This window comes from Sceloporus occidentalis, unplaced genomic scaffold (assembly GCF_023333645.1).
Source record: "Sceloporus occidentalis isolate IW3139 unplaced genomic scaffold, rSceOcc1.0.p SCAF_7, whole genome shotgun sequence".
Taxonomy (NCBI): Eukaryota; Metazoa; Chordata; class Lepidosauria; order Squamata; family Phrynosomatidae; genus Sceloporus; species Sceloporus occidentalis.
The window spans coordinates 54,218,879-54,238,583 of NW_028316987.1; the positions used below are offsets into that span (position 1 = coordinate 54,218,879).

General features: G+C 37.9%; 1 protein-coding gene across 6 annotated transcripts in view; it reads left to right on the forward strand.

Annotated features, from left to right (window-relative positions):
• TBC1D5 (TBC1 domain family member 5) overlaps positions 1 to 19,705 on the forward strand; it is a 329,050-nt gene that overhangs the window by 57,886 nt on the left and 251,459 nt on the right. For 5 of the 6 annotated variants that reach the window (XM_089532982.1, XM_089532977.1, XM_089532981.1 and 2 more), the window contains exon 3: positions 13,426 to 13,511. The exons of the other annotated variant lie outside the window; for it this stretch is intronic. The gene's annotated coding sequence lies outside the window, so the exon portion shown is untranslated. The remainder of the gene's footprint in view (positions 1 to 13,425; positions 13,512 to 19,705) is intronic. 6 annotated transcript variants of the gene reach the window in all.

The window sequence follows — 19,705 nt, forward strand, 5'->3', positions numbered from 1 at the left end:
ACTATCAGCAGAACAGAAAATTATTGTTGTTGTTGTTGTTACTGATGTTGTTTTCTTAATTTTCTTACTAAAGGGATAGAATTATCTCCCCTATAGTTCAGGTTGTTAAAGCTGGATTAATTTCCCAGCTTGTATGTAGAATATTGTCCTGCAGCATACTGTACTTGTGAAAATTTCCAGCCTTCATTTTTAAGATCTGTTCAAGTTGCTCCTGAATGTGTAACTGATTCAGTTTATAATTTAGTTCTTATAGAAGTGAGCTTATGATTACTAATAAACCTGGCATGGAGCCATGCCCCTTGTTTTGGCATCAAATATTCAGTAAGGAATTTATAAACTCCATGATTGGCTGGACACAGAATCATCCATATATCTCTTCTTTAAAAAAAAAAAAAGCGTGGCTGCAGACTTTTTCTCCAGAAGAGTTGCAGAAATAAAAACCTTGAATGTTAAATACTTGATGAGGCAGAATTTATGAAAGTTTACATAGAGAAAAATTTAGCCTTGTTTAATTAGTCTGCTCACCTGTAGTTTTGGAACTAAGTGTGTACTCCTGAAATGAATGCGTTCTCTATTTAAATAAATTGTCACTGTCTACGTATAGGGGGGCTGTTTTACTTTCAAGGGTCAATGCTATATGGAAGGATGCTTTCATGGTATGTTCTGTTTTGTCCACGGATTTTGTCCATAAGATTCAGGAGCTGTGGAGACTATAACACACTTGCTGCTGTATACATCATAAGATTTTTTCATCATGGGCAGAGAGGAAAAGGAAATAATGTGGGGAAGAGCTAAGTTGGAAAGAAGGATGCATAAATGACAGCAGTAAGGAAGGATGGATCAGATACTAATTAGTTTCCAGAATAAGAGACTGTTTTATAACTGATCCAGGTGGCTACTGAGTCCATGCAACCAAAATTATTTGTATGAGAAACAAGCCAGCATTGGCCATAGGGCCAGCCCTCCCATCAGACAAGGTGAGGTAACCACTTCAAGGGGCAGAGCACTAGGAGTAGAAACTAAGCAGGGCAAAGTCAGCATGAAGCTTCATGGTCTTATTCAACACAGTACAATTTTCAGGGGCGAAAATGAATCCAGTAATCTTGAACTACTTTGCAGGATAACTACCTATGATAGTGCATCCTCTTTCTTCCTGCTCAACAAGCTTTTCCTGCTGATTTTACTTTCTGATGGTTAATACCTTGTCATCATATGACTCCTGGGTTTTGTTGTTCCCATTAGATTTGAGTTCTCACAGGAGACTGGAGATCTCATGACACTTAAAGTGACCTTATATAGCCTTGTCTCATATGTTTCCAGTCAATCGAGCACTGGCTGGCTGATAAACAGAGATAGCATTCAAATTTTATTTGAAGGCAAGTCTGGATGTGGCCTACTGTGAGTTAATACAGAGCGGGTACTCAGGATGGGACATATTCAAATATGGGTGAAGAGGCACAAAGTCTTCTTGGCCTATTATTGTTCCCAACTGGGTTTCCTGGCTACTGAGTAAAATGTTTTTCAGTTGGAGGAACAATAACTGGATATTCTTTCCATTCTTACTGGTAGTTACAAAAATTCTGTCTATGCTCAACATAAATTCCTGGCTTGTCAAGGTAGGAAAACATTATTTATATTTTTCATGAATCAGGGATGGTTCTCCTTCACCCTTGCATGACCAGAGACATCCAAAGAAGCATTAAAAATGGTAACTACCTAGACAAGTGACACAGAACATGTACTATCCATACAATGGCTGATTATAAAACAAAACATCCATATATAAACCCTGTGCTGTCTTTCTGCCACTGTACAGGATAAATAATTTTGAAAAGCTAGATGTGCAATTTCTGTTTTTCAGTCAGTGATGGAGAAAGAAATCTCGAAAAGCAAACCTTCATTCCTGAATTGTGTTGAGCTTGACAAAAATAATAGTTGGCAGTTCTAGTTTGTGTCTGTGTTCTTCATTGTATAGATGAGTATAAACTGTTTCCATGTAATTCATTTATTGTGTTAATTTAAACTTTAAATATAATTTTAAACACAAATTTTATTTTAGAAAAGTCTCACAACTGTGCTGCTTCTGGAGTGAGTGCTACAGCTAAAAAGTTGGAACCTCATTAGTGGGAGCAGATGTCACACCCTAAACTGTTGTTTGTGGATAGTACAGCCTGCCCTCCCCAATCACGGGCTTGCCATCCATGGATGGCAAGCCCAGTTGCCCCTAATGACTGTGCGCATGCAGCCGTGCACACACATACTGCCATTGGAAACTGCTGAACTTGATGTCCCATAGTTTTTTCGTCTGGGGGTGAAGTGAGGGCTCCAAAATGGATCCCCTGTGCAGATACTAAGGGACTGTACGATGTCTGTTCATGGAACCATCTCAAGTGTTTGCTATCACATTGGTGCTGTTCTCATGGGGAGGACCCTATCATATTCTACCAGTGGATTCTGCCCACCTCTGCCCCTGGCACTTACCTGGTTCAGCATGGACACAGGTGGGTATTCAGAAGCCTGTCTGCTTCTGCACTGTGGACTTGCCTCACATGCTGTTGCTTCCACTATTCTTATTGTAGGCTCTCACCGTGGCCCATAAGGGTGGAAAAGAGGTGCCTGGCTTTACCCATGTGCCCAGGCATCCCTTTCCAACATCACATGCTGCAACTGGGACCTGCAAGAAGAACAGTAGTGGCAGCAGGTAAAGGGGCACATGGCCATCCAGTCTACAGGTTGTCATGGTGGAGTTTCTGAGAAACTCCACCACAAACAGTCTGTTGTTTTAGACTGGGTTAAGGGCTGGACCAACCAGATCTGTTGGAACAGCTTCCAGTCTGCCCATCTCCAGCCCGGGGCTGTTGACCTGCACCATGTAAACAGAACGATGCCAAGCTGTGGAGAACATGGGCCTTTTAGCGATGCGTACAGCCCCATTGATTTCATTGATGAATAACATCAGTATGCATAATCTGAAAGGAGTCAAAGTGACTAGCGGATTGATGGCTAATATCAACTTGACTGATTTGCGCCCATTAAACAATTAATGTAAGGGCAGTTTGTAGTCGCTCTTAAGTTACATTTTAAACAGTTGTTCTTACTAGTTTTCATTTTTCCTCACTCTTAACATCCTCTATTACTTTTAAAGGCACTTCACAGTTTGTGCTGGTAATGAGAAGTTGAAGTTCTTCAGCTTTAAATTTATTTTGCGTTGCTTAGAGTTGCAATAGAAATTCTACACCCTATACAGTGAATTAAAGTGTGTCTATGCATCAGAACAATTTTCATGCCTCGCTCAATTCCTAATGTAAATTAGTAGGAACATTGGTTATCCATTTGAGAAATTGAGTTGGTATAAAAATAAAAATGCACTTATGGTGTGTGGTGCTTTGTGTATCATCTTGGGAGTGTTTTTCTGTTTATCTGTCACTTGCATTAGAAAAAGCAATCACTGGCTGCAGGTGACATTAAAAATTAAAGGTTAACCTCAATTTCTTTACTGACCAGACTTGGGGCAGAAAGTTGTTCTGGATTCATGCATGGGTTTTGGAACTGTCAAAAAACAAGTTAAGAAATTGATTTACCCCTTCACATAGACACCTAATTTTAATATTATCCAGCACTTTTGGATCAAGCAATCACTGTATGCCTTTCCTTGAAACTTGTAATGAAATTATAATTCTTTTTACTAGTGTAGAACATGTAGTGAACTCACTGGCATTTATCTGAAAATGACTTATTTTTAAAGTAAAGAGTGAGATAATATGGGATTAAATCAAATATTTAACTTTCTTAATCTTAAGTAGTTGGAATTAAACAAATCTTACATTGAAATATGCAAAATAGTCTTAAAACTAATGTCCTCAGGAAATACATATCATGTAGAGAGCCACTATTTAATGAATAATGCAACGAATTGTCTCTATGTATGTCAAGGTCATGCATGAAACTAACATGCCCTTAGTTTAGTTTGTTATTGTTGTTTCAGTCTCTTTTTTAAAAAGCCACAATATACCAAAGTAAAAATAAAATGTACCTGGAATTGATATTGAAGAGGAATAATGGCCCTCTACAGACCTCTGCTTTGGGCCAGCTGGAAAGCGGAGTCATGTTGTAGCGTCTCCACAGCACATGCCTCAGGTCCGCTCCCGGGGTGCCATGACACTGTGTACTGCTCCTTACAGCACACAGCGTCATGGTGCTCCTCCAGTGCTGTGTCCATATGACGCAGCGCTGAAGGAGCACCATATAGCTGTAACGCTGTGGCTCCCTTTCGCATCTTGGAAAAGGATGCCGCAGCCCTGATCCAGCTGAAGAAGGGACAACTGGAGGCCGCCCCTTTAGGGCTGTTTGTACAGCCCCAGTGTCACAGAAACTATCAATACATTTAGTGGGATTTTGACTTAGAAATATTCAGTCAATCCTACAAAAAATAGTTTTGCCCATTTGACTTTTCAGCTAAGCACATATGACTAATGTCTATATAATGTCAGTGATGTCTCTGGTAGACTTAACCTGTCCCTTTAATCAATATTTAGTTGAGAGGAATCTAGGACCATCTTCAGCGATGTTGCTTTGGGTTATATAAGTAGGCATTCTTGAGGAGTATTCTCCCCCAAATAATTGCTATAAGGGCCATGACAGAATATACTGTATTTCAGAAATAATGTATATTGTCTCCCATAGCTAAAATATACATTACCTAACAGGATTCAAAGACATAGCTATATTAGACTGGAATAGCAGTATGCAAAGGGATCTTGTAGCATCTTTGAAACTAACTGAGAGAAAGAAGTTGTAGCATTGGTTTTTGTAGACTTTGGGGTCAAACAGTCTGACAGCCCCAATTGACCTCCAATCAGCATGGGACCACTATCCAGAATGGACTGCTGGCAAGGAGCAGTTTTTCCCTGCTCCTTAGTGGCTGGCATTGGGCCACTTAGCTGGCCTCATTGCAGCATCTGGCCGATCCGAGAGGGTGCGCCATCTACACTCCACACCTTCAGATTGGTGGTTTTTGCCATATGTTTCAGGCCTTTGTCTACTCCATATATCTGAGGAAGCCTGTGGAAGCTTATGCTACAACTTCTTTCTCTCAGTGTCAAAGATGCTACAAAGTACCTTTGCATATACATTATGTAGTATGGCAACTCAGCTATGTAAACCCACTGGATGACCTTGGGCAAATCACATACTCTCAGCTTCAGAAGATGGCAATGGCAAAAAACCCTCTGAAGAAACTTGACAAAAAAAAAAAACCCAAACATGATAGGTTCAGCATAAGGTCGCCATGAGTCAAAAATGACTTAAAGACACACAACAACAACAGTGTGGTAATATAAGCACACTTTCACTTTTGTTGTTTGTCTTTTGTGTGCGCGTATATTTTCATTGTCTTAACATCCATTGTAACTAATGATTTTGTAAATAAATACAGTAAATATACCAAGGTAACTCTTAACAATTTATTTAAATTGTTCATTTTGTGTTATAGTCCCCTGTACTCCCAAATTTCAAATTGGGTTTTGAGTGTAAAAGTAAAGTGTAAAAAACCTGTAAAAATAGAGTGTAAAAGTTCAGGGGAGTTGTTAAGTGATTAAGCACTATGTAAAATGTAAAAGAGAGAGATGGACAAGGCATACCTATTGTCTGCTATTCTGTATTGAGAATAACTTCCCCCTCACTGCAGACTTTCTGTGGCTTCTGAATGGCACTGAGTGAAAATTCCGATACAGTGATGTATGCATGCACTTTCTCATTCAGTGCCATGCCTGGGCTGCTTTGTACACATTCATCCTATCCATGCACAGTTCCTAAACATTAAACTGAATGATGAAACCCATATAACCTAGGTTCTTTTTCCATTCTACATGTTAGATACAGAAACTTGTAGTTGCACTTAGTCCTACTCTGAAAGCCATGAAATGGAAGTAATATCTGTCTGTCCCGTTTATATCCATGTGACAAAAGCTCAATTAAGTTAGAAAGTCTTCAGTACTGGTCTAAAGAGACACGAGTTCTCACTGTAAAGTTCCTTCAATTTTGCCCACTTCAGCTGGGTGCTGTTTTCCTCCATGTTCACATGTTCCTTTGCTGTTGTTGTTATTTCTTGGACCTGTGCCTTTCATAGTTGTTTGTGCTGTTTGCACAGGTAGTCTTATAGTTAGAAAAGCAAACTTTCTCCATTCTGAATTTTGAGGGGGGGGGGGAATCTTAGCAATTTAGTGCGATAGTGCAGGCATGCTATTTTACTGATGCACTATAGCACTATGACTCTTTTAAAATGTTTAGGATAAAAGGAAGAATGGAAGAGAAGAAGATACTTCCTCCTCTTCATAATGTCTTGGAATGAAAAAGAAACCAAATGGAGGGTGAGAATAAAATTCTCCACTGGGGCTAGTAATTGCTGGAAAATAGTCAGGGACAAGCAAAACATCATGTGGATATATAAATATATAGAGTTAACTGTAGCAAATGCCAAAATGTCCCAATACATTTTCCCTCTCTAGAGTAGCACCCCATCTAACCATAAATCCATGGGTATGACAAGACTAACCATATTTTAATTCAGCCTTTAAATAATCACTACAAAAATTACTAGCCTGCCTTTTTTTTTAACCAAATCTACATCCTGATAGATGGAGTACCAGAGATCTTTGTCAGTCCTCTAGCAGTTTACTGCATTTCTGTTCTGGAGAAGAAAGAAATTACCCCTCTTGTCTGGCAGCCAACTTTATTTTCTGGGAAAAGAGGAGAGACAGACCCTTCCATCCTTCCAGTCCCACACTGCTTACTCATCTGCATGCAGTTCTTCGTCACCTTGGGCTACCATGTAAATACATAAATACAAGTTATTCTGGATATTTTGAACTGATTATAATTTTGTGTAATTTGTTTAGAATGTGGGTTAGTTAGAGGAGTTTCTTTACCTCTGCCTTTGAATTCATATTACTGTATGTCTTTTTCACTTTGGCACATTTACACAGATAAGGAAATGTGTAATAAAGCCTTGCTCTGTGAACTGCGCAATACGCTAGGATAAAAATGATCTAATATAAAAGAAGTTAGAGTATATTGTTTGGTGTAATGATGAGGTTATGATTAATTAATAGTGTTAGTTTTATCAGATAAATCAGTCAGATGTGGAAATTAGTCTTTGTGTGTGTGTTTTTAAAAGACTTCAACTTAACAGAAGAATTAAGACTGATACAAATATACACATACACCAAAAATATAGGTTATTCATTCAGGTTCTCACATGTAATCAGTAAATATGGACAGTGAAGAAAGTTGATAGATTGGAAGAAAATCAACTCATTTGACATGTGGAGAAGAGTGCTAAGGATACTGTGGAGTGCTGAAAAGACATACAAATGAATATGTAGAATAGATCAAACCTGAAAGCCAAGATGACTAAATTGAGGCTGTCACACTTTGGCCACATCATGAGAAGGCATGATTCACTAAAAAAGACAATGATGCTAGGAAATGTGATGGATAGTAGAAAGAGAGGTAAACCACAAAGCAGATGGATAGACTCAATCAAGGAGGCCATGGCTCTGAACCTTGCAGGACCTGCAAAACCTTTGAGGACAGCAGGACTTGAAAGTGTCTCTTTCAGTGGGTCACCATGAGTTGAAGTTGACTCAAAGACAGCTAATAAAAACAACTGTTCAACAATGTTTTGGATATTGCCCTATTAATAAATGTATTTTAAAGCACTTTGAGTGCCAAAAGACTTCCAAAAGTGGCTTACAAAGATAAAACAATTAGCCAGTTTTTGCCTACAGCTGGCAAGGTTCTGACCAGTTCATAGCAAATGTACAAATAGACTTCGGCTTGTCTTTGTATTTGCACATAGTATTCTCCAGAGCAAATCCTATATGTCTCTAGCAATTCAAATGTATTCAGGAAGACCAGACCAAAATTCACAGTTATTTTCAAAACAAAATTTGATGTCTCTGGAATACTATAGTGCAAATTAAATGTGTGAAATCTATGCATCTACAGAGTTAAATGGCAGAATTAACCAAATTATCTATTTTTAAGGTAACACAATTTTGACACATGAAATGCTTGCTTTTTATACTCTCCAGGATTATATATGATGACATAGGCCCAAACACATGAGCAAAACGTGCCAGTTTTGGGCCAATCTGGGGGTGTGGCATGCAGATGACACACCTAAGGCAGCCCAAAACCAGCTTCAAAAGGAGTGGGAGGGAACTGTTCCTGGCTGGTGGTTTGTTCTGGTTGCCACGATCCTCTATTGCTCAGCGCTCGATTGGGGCTGGAGCAGCCAGAACACCACTTCAAGCCACCAGTCTGTTTGACTTCTATGGGAACAGATTATTGTGCGCCCTCCATATCTGCTTAAACTGTTTTATCTTTTTAAACTGTATTTTGTTCTTTTAATAAGCAATCGATTTAAAAATTGTAATAATTTATTTCTATTTGAATGTACCACTTTTCTATATTTTTAATTGTACTGTTCTTTTAATTATGTGAGCAGCTCTGAGTCTCAGTTCTAGGAGAAGAGTGGGATACAAATCAGTATGATTATGGTGATGATGATGATCTGCTGGGGTTTGGTTCCAAGTCTCTCCATGTATATCAGAATTTGTGGATGTTCCAATCCTATTATATACAATTGGATAATAAAATGGTGTCCCTTATATAAAATGGTAAAGTCAAGTGTTGCTTTTTGGATATTTAATAAATATTCTCAAACTGTAAATAGTTGGATCTATGGATGCAGAATCTCTGAATATGGAGAGCTGCCAGTGCCATCTCTTTCAGTAAATGTCAGATTTAAAGGTGGCAGTATTAATCCTCAGAAAATCCTTTGCCCATTGATTTGCTTGGGTGGGCAGAGAGGGGCAAACCAGTTAAAATATAGTTTCTTCATTATTGCTTTCAATTTTAAATTATTTTGACTTTAGAGCTTGCATCAAAAATGGAATCTGCCTATGCCTCCATATTATTTATTTATTTATTTATTTTTATGCTTATTCTGTTGATGGTTTTTAACTGAAAAGATCTTTAAAACTGTTTATAGTCATTCTAGGGAGAGGCTGAACTCTCCATAGAAGCCAAGATGACCAAACTGAGGCTGTTGTAGTTCAGCCACATCATGAGAAGCCATGACTTACTAGAAAAGATCATAACGCTTAGAAAAGACAGTATGAAAAGAGGAAGGCTCCTAAAACAAATTATAAAGCTTCTCATAAAAATGTGATTTGTAGTTCTGGAGATGAGAAACTTCTGAAAAAAAGTTAAGACAGTTCATAAGAGCTGTATAGATAGCTACAGCTGAGATCTTCAGAGAGAAAGAGAAAGAGAGCATTTCCCTCAGAAGTCTACTTTTGAATAGACTTCTTAAGCACTTGAGGTGTTGTGGCAAATTATTGATTTATATTTTTGAGATTAATATTTTAAGCATTTTTAGGAGAAAAGGCACAAAAAAAAAACTTAATCTCATCTTTCTGATGTGTATCCTTCCAAGTTAGTTTTTGTAACTTGTAATTTAAGATCACAGTTATTAGGTGTATTTCTGCATTTTATATATGGTTCCCAGATGCTACAGTATTAGTTTTTATCACTGCATATTTTATGAAATGTCAGCCTTCTGTTGGCTGTTCATGCAGCATTGTTAGTGATCAAAGCCATAACATAAAGAGAGGAATCTAAACAGTTGGCTTATCTTTGTCCTTCATTGTGACACAAATACCATAAAATTACTTTACTATAAAAAGACAAGCAAAAGACTAATGCAGCACACCAAACATTTTACTATACTAGGATCCTTTTATATTGCTATTTGACATTGAAATAAACATCTTTGCATTCTTTTTTTTATAAGGAGGGGTGTTAGGAGCACTCCCCATATTGTAAGCCTCCTTTCTTAAAGGACAATGGCTCCAGTAGAAACAATATTGACTTTGACAAACTCTGCTAAAGACATGTAGCAAAATATTGTATATTTTGGTACATGCTTCATAATCTACCAGATGTTGCAATATAAAACAGCTAATTATCTGAAAACACTGAAAACATAATTTTCTTAGCATTGTAGATAAAATTTAAATGCAGTGGACAGCATACTTAAAAATATTTTTCAAACTGAGAATTTTGAAACAAAAAATTGAGCTGTTTAATAGAAATCCACTAATATTGCAGATTCTTGCTTTTGGCTCTATTTAAGCTATAAAAGATTTCTTCTAGTTAGTGTAGTTGAGAGGAATAAAACAGAATGGCTGGTGTAAAAAAATGTTACACAAATTATTGTATCTTCTCAGAGGTTGCATAAGTACAGTCCCTACTGCAATCAATCTGTCCTCAAGTCAAAACATTGCCCCACCCCAGTTTGTTGAATGAAGATGTCATTATTACACATCAGTTGAGATCAAGCCTCTGCACTTATTGTATAGTGGAATTACCATGGGAACCAATGTAACTGTACAAAAAAGTGTACACGTTCTTGACCTTTAAGACTCATATAGAAACATACCGTATACACTCGACTATATGTCGACCCCTTGTATAAGTTGAGAGCAGGTTTTGGGGCCAAAATTAAGGATTTTGGTATGACTTGTGGATGTCGAGTATAAAACTCTCAGCACCCTTCTTCCCCTCTCGAGAGACAGCCAGGCTGGGGAGAAGCTTGGGGGCGAGTGCTGGCCCTCCATCCTCCTCCCCACCTTTGCTGTCCTCCATGAGGCTGCTATGATGGGGACAAGGCTTGGGGGGCCAGGGCTTGCCTTCCTTTCTCCTCCCCACCTTGGCTACCCTCCGTGGGGCAGCCAGGCTGGGACGAGGCTTGGTGGACGAGGACTTGTCTTCCATCCTTGTCCCCAGCCCAGCTGTCCTGAGGGTCACCCAGGCCAGCCAGTTGACCCATGTTTTTTAGGTTAACTTTTTGGACAAAATTTTTCGACTTACACATGAGTATATATGGTATCTCATGTTTGTAGAACTGGGAGGAGGGGATATTAATTTTTGCCTCAGCTATTTGGCACACCTGAAATTAAATGCTCGCCTTATCTACATGTAAATCTAAAGCTATTTTTAAAAAACGTTTACCCTCTTTTTGTTGGAAAGGAAGGCACAAAATAGACAACAATAAAATAATGTAATATGATATGTCATAACTATACATTAAGTTTTAGTGGTTGACACTATTTTATCAGGACCCAATATTTTTCTCAATCCAGTTTATTAAAAATTAAACTTAATTGTCAGCGTTTCTGAAACAGTTAGAGTATACATTCAACTGAACTTGTTAACTCCTTAGAGGGTTTCAAGAGGGCGATTAAGACAGATCTCTTCCAGCAAGCCTATCCACCCAATCTTCTGTAACGACATGGTTCACTCTTCTATCCTGGATCAGAACATTTTATCTTCTAAAAGTTGACTGCACTGTTTTTAACTGTTTTAATGTTTGAAATTATATGTTTTATTCTTATATTTTATTGTTACTGTTGGATTGTAATCCCGCCTTGATCCACCTGGGAGAGGCGGGAAAATACAAATAAATTTTATTATTATTATTATTATTATTATTATTATTATTAACTGTTAGATACTGGAGAATATTCCATAAAATGTGGGGTGAGAAAATTTAGTTCCGTCATCTGATTCACATAATCCTAAACTACATTTTTTAAACTCAGTGAATTCAGGTTGAAAGTTGTTTAAAGACAAATTTGGAAAATCTAGACCCTTGCCTCCACATATACATAATCCTCCACATGATGGTGGTGATAGTGCAATGCCATCTGGAAGCTTTAAACAGTAACTCCTTCCAAACATCTTTCAAACCATAGGGAAAACCATATTGAGAGATGTTTGGAAGGAGTTACTGTTTAAAGCTTCCAGATGGCATTACATTGTCCATCACCACCATCATGTTGGGTGCATATTATATCAGTCTGAATAATACCATTGTTGGAAAAAGTCCGTCTTCATAACCAGCAGCAGAAAAGAGAATATTTCATGGAGAATCTCCAAAACTTTGCAGTCTATAGAGGCCTACGTCCTTGTTTCTTAAAACTGAGAATACTTTTAAGTCATTAAAAGGGGGATCAGGGAGAAGCAGTCTAAGGGGAGACTGTTTTTCTATCTTGTTTATTATAGAGGGCAAGTCTCTCAACTTCAGGCTGTTGTATTGTGTTTGGAGACAGGGCAAACCAAGATCCACTTTAGATGTATTAATTCGATTTGCTAGTCCAAGTTTATTACCATTATGGACAATTTACTGCATATTATTTTCAAGGCAAGCAAGTAGGTGGGATGTAGGATAACATAAAGAGGCTGGAATACAAGTACTGTAATAATTTGGATGTCATAGGCATCTTGATTGTTTCAGTACAGCCAAGGCATAATAAATGTGTTTCAATCCATTTTAAGAGTCCATGTTTCACTGTGGTAATGATTGTAGTTTAACTGTTCCACCCAATTTTGACAGACTTTTAGGGATATTAATAATAGGGTATCTAATAGAATCAGGTTCATTTACTAACCATGGTGAAACACATAGTTCTAAAACCAATGTGAAAAAATATTTTTAGATTTCTGCCCTGCTATAGATTTTAGTTAATGTAATTGTTTCTGGATTAGGAAGAAATATTGTATCATTCTCATCAAATAGGTACCGATATAGTTCATTTTACCTGTTTTAATGACTCAAATTTTAGAGGTAATGTTCAGGTCTTCAGATCAAGCTCCATAGCAAAGACATGCTTCATTCTTCTCACTATTTCCATGGAACCTCCATATAGTCAGAGCAACAGGTGCATTGTTTTGCTTGCCATCTTCAGTTTTATAGGACATTTTCTGGGGAACCCCATTGTAGCCTTTTGATGTTTTTGCACATATCCAGTGATAGAAGTTCTGGGAACATTTTATTTATATACCTTGCAGTTATATTGGCAGTAATCCCCTAACCCAGTCAGCTATCTGCATAATCCAACCAGGAAAGCTATCAGTAATCTTCTTGATGCATCCTAGCCAAAGAGAGCAATACAGTGATAAGAGTCTACATAGTGGATGTCCTCCCAGGTTCCAGGATTAGGAATATTTTAAATCTCTTCAGTGATTGTGGGATGGCCTTGCCATATAATATTGAATATGTTCAACTCCGCTGACAGGATTTTTCTGTATTATTTAATGCAAGTATTGCAAAACTATCCATTCCCGGGATTTATCATTTTTGACATTACAAATGCCCTGTTTAACTTCTACTTCTGAGATTTCCTAATACAAGAGGTCTGTGTGCTCAGAGCTTAATTGTTTTATACTAATTTGCTATCATGGTCCTGGTGCTGGAGTAGAAGCAGGTTCAACTGTCAGGTTGGTGACAGAGATGTTTGACTGTAATTGAAAGATCATCTGCTCAGGGACGTGATCTGCTCCCTCAATTTTTTCCAGTGTCTGCTTTCAAGATTTTCTGTGTACTGGAGAAGGCAAGAAAGTAATGAAGCAAAAGAAAACCACCATGATCCCCTAATAACCAGGTAATGAATCCAGGAGTATGAGTTGTGCCCTGAGTAGAAGTGAACATTGTGGACTGGGTTATCCCTGCCATCAGGCATCAGTTAAGTTATAGTGGGAAAAGAGAGGCTTTAAAGAGTGTATGAACTTTGGAATTCTGTTTACTGTACATTCTTAATCACATTAAGTTCCTTCCCGGCCATGACAGTGATACTGTATATCATTTGCTCCAGTTTGTCTACAGTTCCAACTTGAATCAGTATCCCTGTTATAGATTGAGGCTTACCTCTCGGGATAAAGATACCTCTATCTTGTATATAAGCTGTGTTGCGTTGCCTGCAAATTTTATCTAGATCTGCTATACAGGGAAGAAAGTCACAACTGTTTATTGATTTTTAATTATAGTCAGTGATGGGCATAAAGTTTTGGATTTCCAAATTAAGATTCAGATTTAGCCTTGTCTCTAAAGTGCTCTGAGCCAAACTGGGTTGTTTTCTGAAAGAGTAAAATGAGGGGCAAACTGAATCTTGTGGTCGAGTTTGATTTTCAAAATGATAGAATGTAGAATTTCTTGGTCATGACATTATTTAAATAGACATCTGTCAAATGTATTTGGATGCTGATCTGAAGCTAGATACTAGTTTCTGATTGTCACATGAATATAGTGATTTTTATGTCAATCAAATATGGAGAAATATAACTTGTTATTTGAGGAGAATGATAAATATGAGGGAGAGAAAAGTGATAACATTCTGTCATTGATAAATCTAGAAAATTAATTGAGTTAAGGAGTATAACTGATGCCTTAGAAAGATGCAACAAGGCTCTGGGACTGCAAATAGCTCCTGTAGGTCATGACTGAAGTGCCTCTTGCAGATAATCAAAAGAAGAGGTTAGCATGTTAACGATTTAAAAGTTAGTCTAAAGTGGCTTCCTCTCATCTTGACAGCTTATGTGCTGTTTTAAAATGCTAGTAAAACATACTTTATTTTTCTTATTTACTAAACAAAATAAGAGGAAGCTATCAATTTGAATATATTGTTTAAACAATAACTTCCTGGTGACTTAGTGATTAAGACGCCAATTCTGACAATCAAAAGATCAGAAGGTTGGCAGTTCAAGGCCCAAGTACTGCATGATGGGGTGGGCTCCTGTCACTAATTCCAGCTTCTGCAAACCAAGCAGTTTGAAAGCATGCAAATGCAAGTGGATAGATAGGTACCACTTTGGTGCAAGGTAACAGCGTTCAGTGCAGTCATGCTGGCCACATGACCACCACAGTAGTCCTTGGACAATGCTGGTTCTTCTGCTTAGTAACTGAGATGAGCTAGATATTCATGTCAAGGGACTACCTTTACCTTTACTCTTTATAATTAGTTATCATTTAATATTTCATCCTAAAATTTACTATCATGCTATGTTGTTCAATGCAATAGCTTCTGTTTTATTTTGAAATTACTTGCTCTCCACTTTTGGATAAATCAGGGCTTAGCTACAAAACATTGCTGATGTGCCTGTGGCTGAGGATGCTGGGGGGAAAAGTTGGAACTGTGCATTTTTATTTTAAATATTGAACTTGTAAAACTCTGCTTTTAAACCAGGGGAGCATGAGGTGCCTCAGTGCAGTTAATGTCTTCATGGAGCTTTGATGGAGGTCCCAGTGAACAATTTAAATTTACCTTAGCTCTAATATCAATGCTGTAGTAGAATTTTGACTAGGAATCCAAGCCTGTAGCATTAACAATGGATGTTAAACAATGTCCATTTTCTTGTTCTAAAGCTGTCTTCCCCTGAACTGGGTATTTCCCCCCACAAAGGTCAGAGTTTGTAAAAGGTCACAGTTTATAGAAAGCAACATCAAAGAGCCGTCCAGGGTTGTAAATCATAGAGTCAAGTTGTTAATGCAGGCTTCAGGAAGAAAATCAGTTGTTTGCAACAACTGGGCAGGAAAAAGCCCGAATCCAGCCAAGACAGATGTACTCGTTGTTGGGGCCCCTAATCTCGGTATAGAGATATGTCAACCAGTCCTGGATGGGGTCACACTTCCCCTAAAGGACTGTGCCCGCAGCTTCGAGGTGCTCCTGGATTCGTTGCTTCAGATGTCAAACCAGCGACGGCCAGGAGTGCTTGTTATCAGCTTCAGCTGATACGCCAGCTGTGTCCTTTCCTGGAACTGGGGGACCTGGAAACTGTGGTACATGCGCTGGTAATGTCACGACTTGACTTCTGTAATGCACTCTACATGGGGCTACACTGGTGCCTAGTCTGGAAACTTCAATTAGTTCAAAACATGACAGCCAGATTAATCACCAGGAGTTCTAGAGGTGCCCATATAACACTGATTTTAAAATCTATGCACTGGCTGCCCGTTAGTTTCCGGGCACGGTACAAGGTGTTGGTGATGACCTTTAAAGCCCTTCATGGCCTGACTCCAGCCTACTTGCAGGATCACCTCCTTCCATATAATCCGCCCTGCGCACTTAGGTCCTCTGGGAAAAAATTGCTGCAGCCAACAAAGACTAGGGTGGATGCAGTTACCCAGAGAGCCTTTACATCTGCCTCTCCCAAATTATAGAATGGCCTGTCGGAGGACATCCGACATATTACCAATCTTGACAGCTTTAAAAAGTCTGTCAAGACGGATCTTTTCTGACAGGCCTTCACTGCTATGGACCATCCTAGTGACTACCCCAAGATGTCCTGTTTCCTGTCTGGATTGTTTTAATGATTTTAATTGTATTTTATTATTGTCATGTTGGAATTATGTTGATTTGTTTTAAGGAGGGAGGGGATAGTGGGATTTATTTTATTATATTGTATGAATTTTATTATTGTAAGCCGCCTCAATCTTATTGGAGAGACGGGGTAGAAATAAATAAATAAATATTATTATTATTATTATTATTATTATTATTAGTTTTGTTTTTGATTTTTGTGGGGAGCATTAGTATATTGGATTTCTTCATTGATTCTATAAGCAACTCTGAATTCCATTTAAAATGCTTTTGCTATTAGGAACCCAGAAATAACATTTCCAAAGGGTGGATTATTTTCCATGTATGTCTTTATTTTTATCTGTATGTTTCTCTTTTTCTCTTAAGTACACTCCATTCTATTCCTCTCTAACTGCAGTTGTCAAGTTCCTCCTCTGTTAAATTCTGTTTCTGTGCGGTCAGTTTAATGAATATGTAAAGAGGAGAATGAGGATGAACATGAACACTTCTGTTTACATCACTTTTCAAGTGTTTGGGCAATTTTCAACAGTGGAATCATTGTAGGGACCTGTACATAGTTTAGACCCATGGTTTTTGGAAATACAACTCTGTGATAGTGTTTAAGTCTCTAAATCTAATTCCATCAAGTTGTTATGGGGCTGGTTTTGGAGTTCTCCTCCATAAGGACTCCTCCTCCTTGCAATTTTTCTATGTACTTGTACAAAACTCTCCCTTGTGTATGAGTGTATGGCTTTGGCTACACAAGCATGACCATGATGCAATATTTGGCATGATAAATGTTTGCAGCATATTCCTTCCAGTGCTTCAATTGATTTTACCTAAATTTCCATTGGAATGTTTACAAATCTCTTGACTATTTCCCCAGTTAAACAGAAGAGTGTGTCTATTTCTAAGAGCAGAGACTTTTTTAAAGGTAGGGTGCAGAAAGGAGAGGGAAAGTCAGTAGCAAAAAAAAAAAAGTGGTCAGAGCATTTATGCGTTAAATATTTATGTTAATTAGAAAAAATATGAAAACAGATGTTACATAAATTATTGCAGTCCCTTGGTAACAGTAACTTACAACTGACAATAACTTTTATATGTGTATGTTGTGATATGTATTTCTATATTTGTTTCATACAGTTTATGTAATGCATATAAAGAGTTTTCTAAAAAAAAAAATGAAATTGGGAGAGGCCTTTCTAAAGTTATAGAGTGCAAAGATTGCACCTGTTGATCAGAGGAATGGTGTAATGATAAATACGTAATATAACAGAGATAAATTCTTAGAGTACTTTTTATTCCCCCCCCCCACACAATTTCTAATGACTCATGCAATAAACTACAGTTGTTATTGGGAGCCTTTATTTACATTCTGTCATGTAAAGTATTGGGGAAGCGGTCCTTCTCTCCCTATATGGTCTGTGAGGTTTTAGACTTTCAGCTTCTAGTAACCCACTTTGAGAAAAAATAGCTCTTCATAAGAACTGTGAAGCCAGTTGTCTTCTAAATCTAGTTGTTAGTTTCAGTTAGAGTAGATCCTCTGAGCAAATGGAAGCTTGGTAGGGAAGTATCTTAGACTGAAGAAGTTTGCTGTAGTGAGGTCCAAAAGTTGGGTTTAGCCCTGTGCCACCACATTTAATATACAATAACTGTTAACTTCAAGTAAAAGAAGCTATTTATATGTCAGCATATGCAGTCACAGAACATGAATTCAAGATGGATGGAGATATTACTGTTGGATCTTCGTATCCACAAATTCAATCATTCATGGCTTGAAAATATTTTTTAACTAAGTATAAGTTCCAAGCAGCAAATCTTGATTCTTCCATTTTATATAAAGGACACAACTTTATTATGCCACTGTATTTAATGGGACTTGAGCATCCACTGATTTTGGTATCCACTGATTTTGGGGGCCTGGGATCAAACCCCAGTGGATAACAAAGGCTCACTATACAATGTTTCTAGCAAGTTATTAACAGTGGAGTTGAATTCAGAATTTGTTCCGAATATGTAATTGTTGATAGATCAAACATATTGGCTTATATTAAATGTATGATATTATGTGAAAATGAGATACTTAAAAATGGAGAAATCTCATTTACATTAGAAAAGAAAGCAGTATCTTGGAAATTGTGGGCAACTGTAAAGCTGCTTTGGGTCACTTTGGAGGTATTAAATGACACACATCTTAAGAGGCTAGAAGCTGCACCAAAGCTGTGCTTCAGTCCTTAGGATTGGAGTGTGGCTTTGACGTGGCTTCTGGCCTCTTAGGATGCATGCGTAATTTAAACAACATACCTCCAAAGTGACCCAAAGCAGCTTTAATTTGGCCTGTCTGTTCAGGCCCCATATCTTGGAAATTTGACTTTTTTCTGACTCCAAAATTATAAACACTAATTGTATAAATTTAGCAATGCAACCCTAGAGTTGAAAGGGGAAAAGACACTATAATCAAATTACTACTATAGTAGCAATGTAGTCAGTCCATCAGATTATTATAAACAGTGTACTACAAATACAGAAGTGGGCACAAAAATAAAATTTACTGGTCTGCAGAATAAACATGTCTAAATAAATTAAACAAATAAACTAAATCACACAGCAGAAGGGGAGACAACCCTCTTTGCTGATGCAGAAGAGGCTTTTTCCCCCTGCCCCTCTCTGATATGAGCAAAATCTCTATCAAGTGCTGCATCCAAGACCACTGCCAGCTCCATCCAAAATAGAAAGTGTGTTTGGAGTAACAAGAAGCCAAGGAGAAACAGGATTCTACTGGCTCTCATAATCACAAAACAGTTTTAAAATTACTGGTGACTATAGTTAGGAATTTAAAATTCACATCATTTCAGTTTTGTTATGTTTTTTCGAATGACATCTCCATATTTTCCCTGTCCTTGTTTGGTGAAACTTTGGTGAAATTTTCTTCAGCTCAAACTTTATGTACCATAGGTCCCAGGTATCCACTGTGGTTTGGTTCCAGGACCCCCTATGAATATTAAAATCTGTGGATGCTGAAGTCCTATTAAATTCATTGGCATAGTAAGATGGTGTCCCTTATATAAAATGGCAAATCAAAGTTTGTTTTTTGTAATTTGTATATATTTTTAGATATTTGAAACCATGAATGGTTAAATCCATGGACAAGGAATCCATGGATACCAAGAGTTGACTGTATAGCTTTGTGATGGTTACTCATGTGGGAAAGAATGACATGTGGAAAATTCAGTGTGTAAACTATTCACACATGTTATGCTACAAGCTATAATGAATATACAGTGGAGCCTTGCCTTATGCGGGAAATCCGTTACGCCCCTCGTGTAAGGCGAATAGTGCTGTGCTCGAGCCCCCTTCAGTATAATGGGGCTCGTGCTTGCTGCGGGACGGCGTGCATGCACTGGGCGCACACGCCATTAATTTAATTCCCACGGGCCTTCCACATAAACCAGAAGCTGCATATGGTATGCCCACTTATGGAGTGGGCGCACTGTATAAGGTTT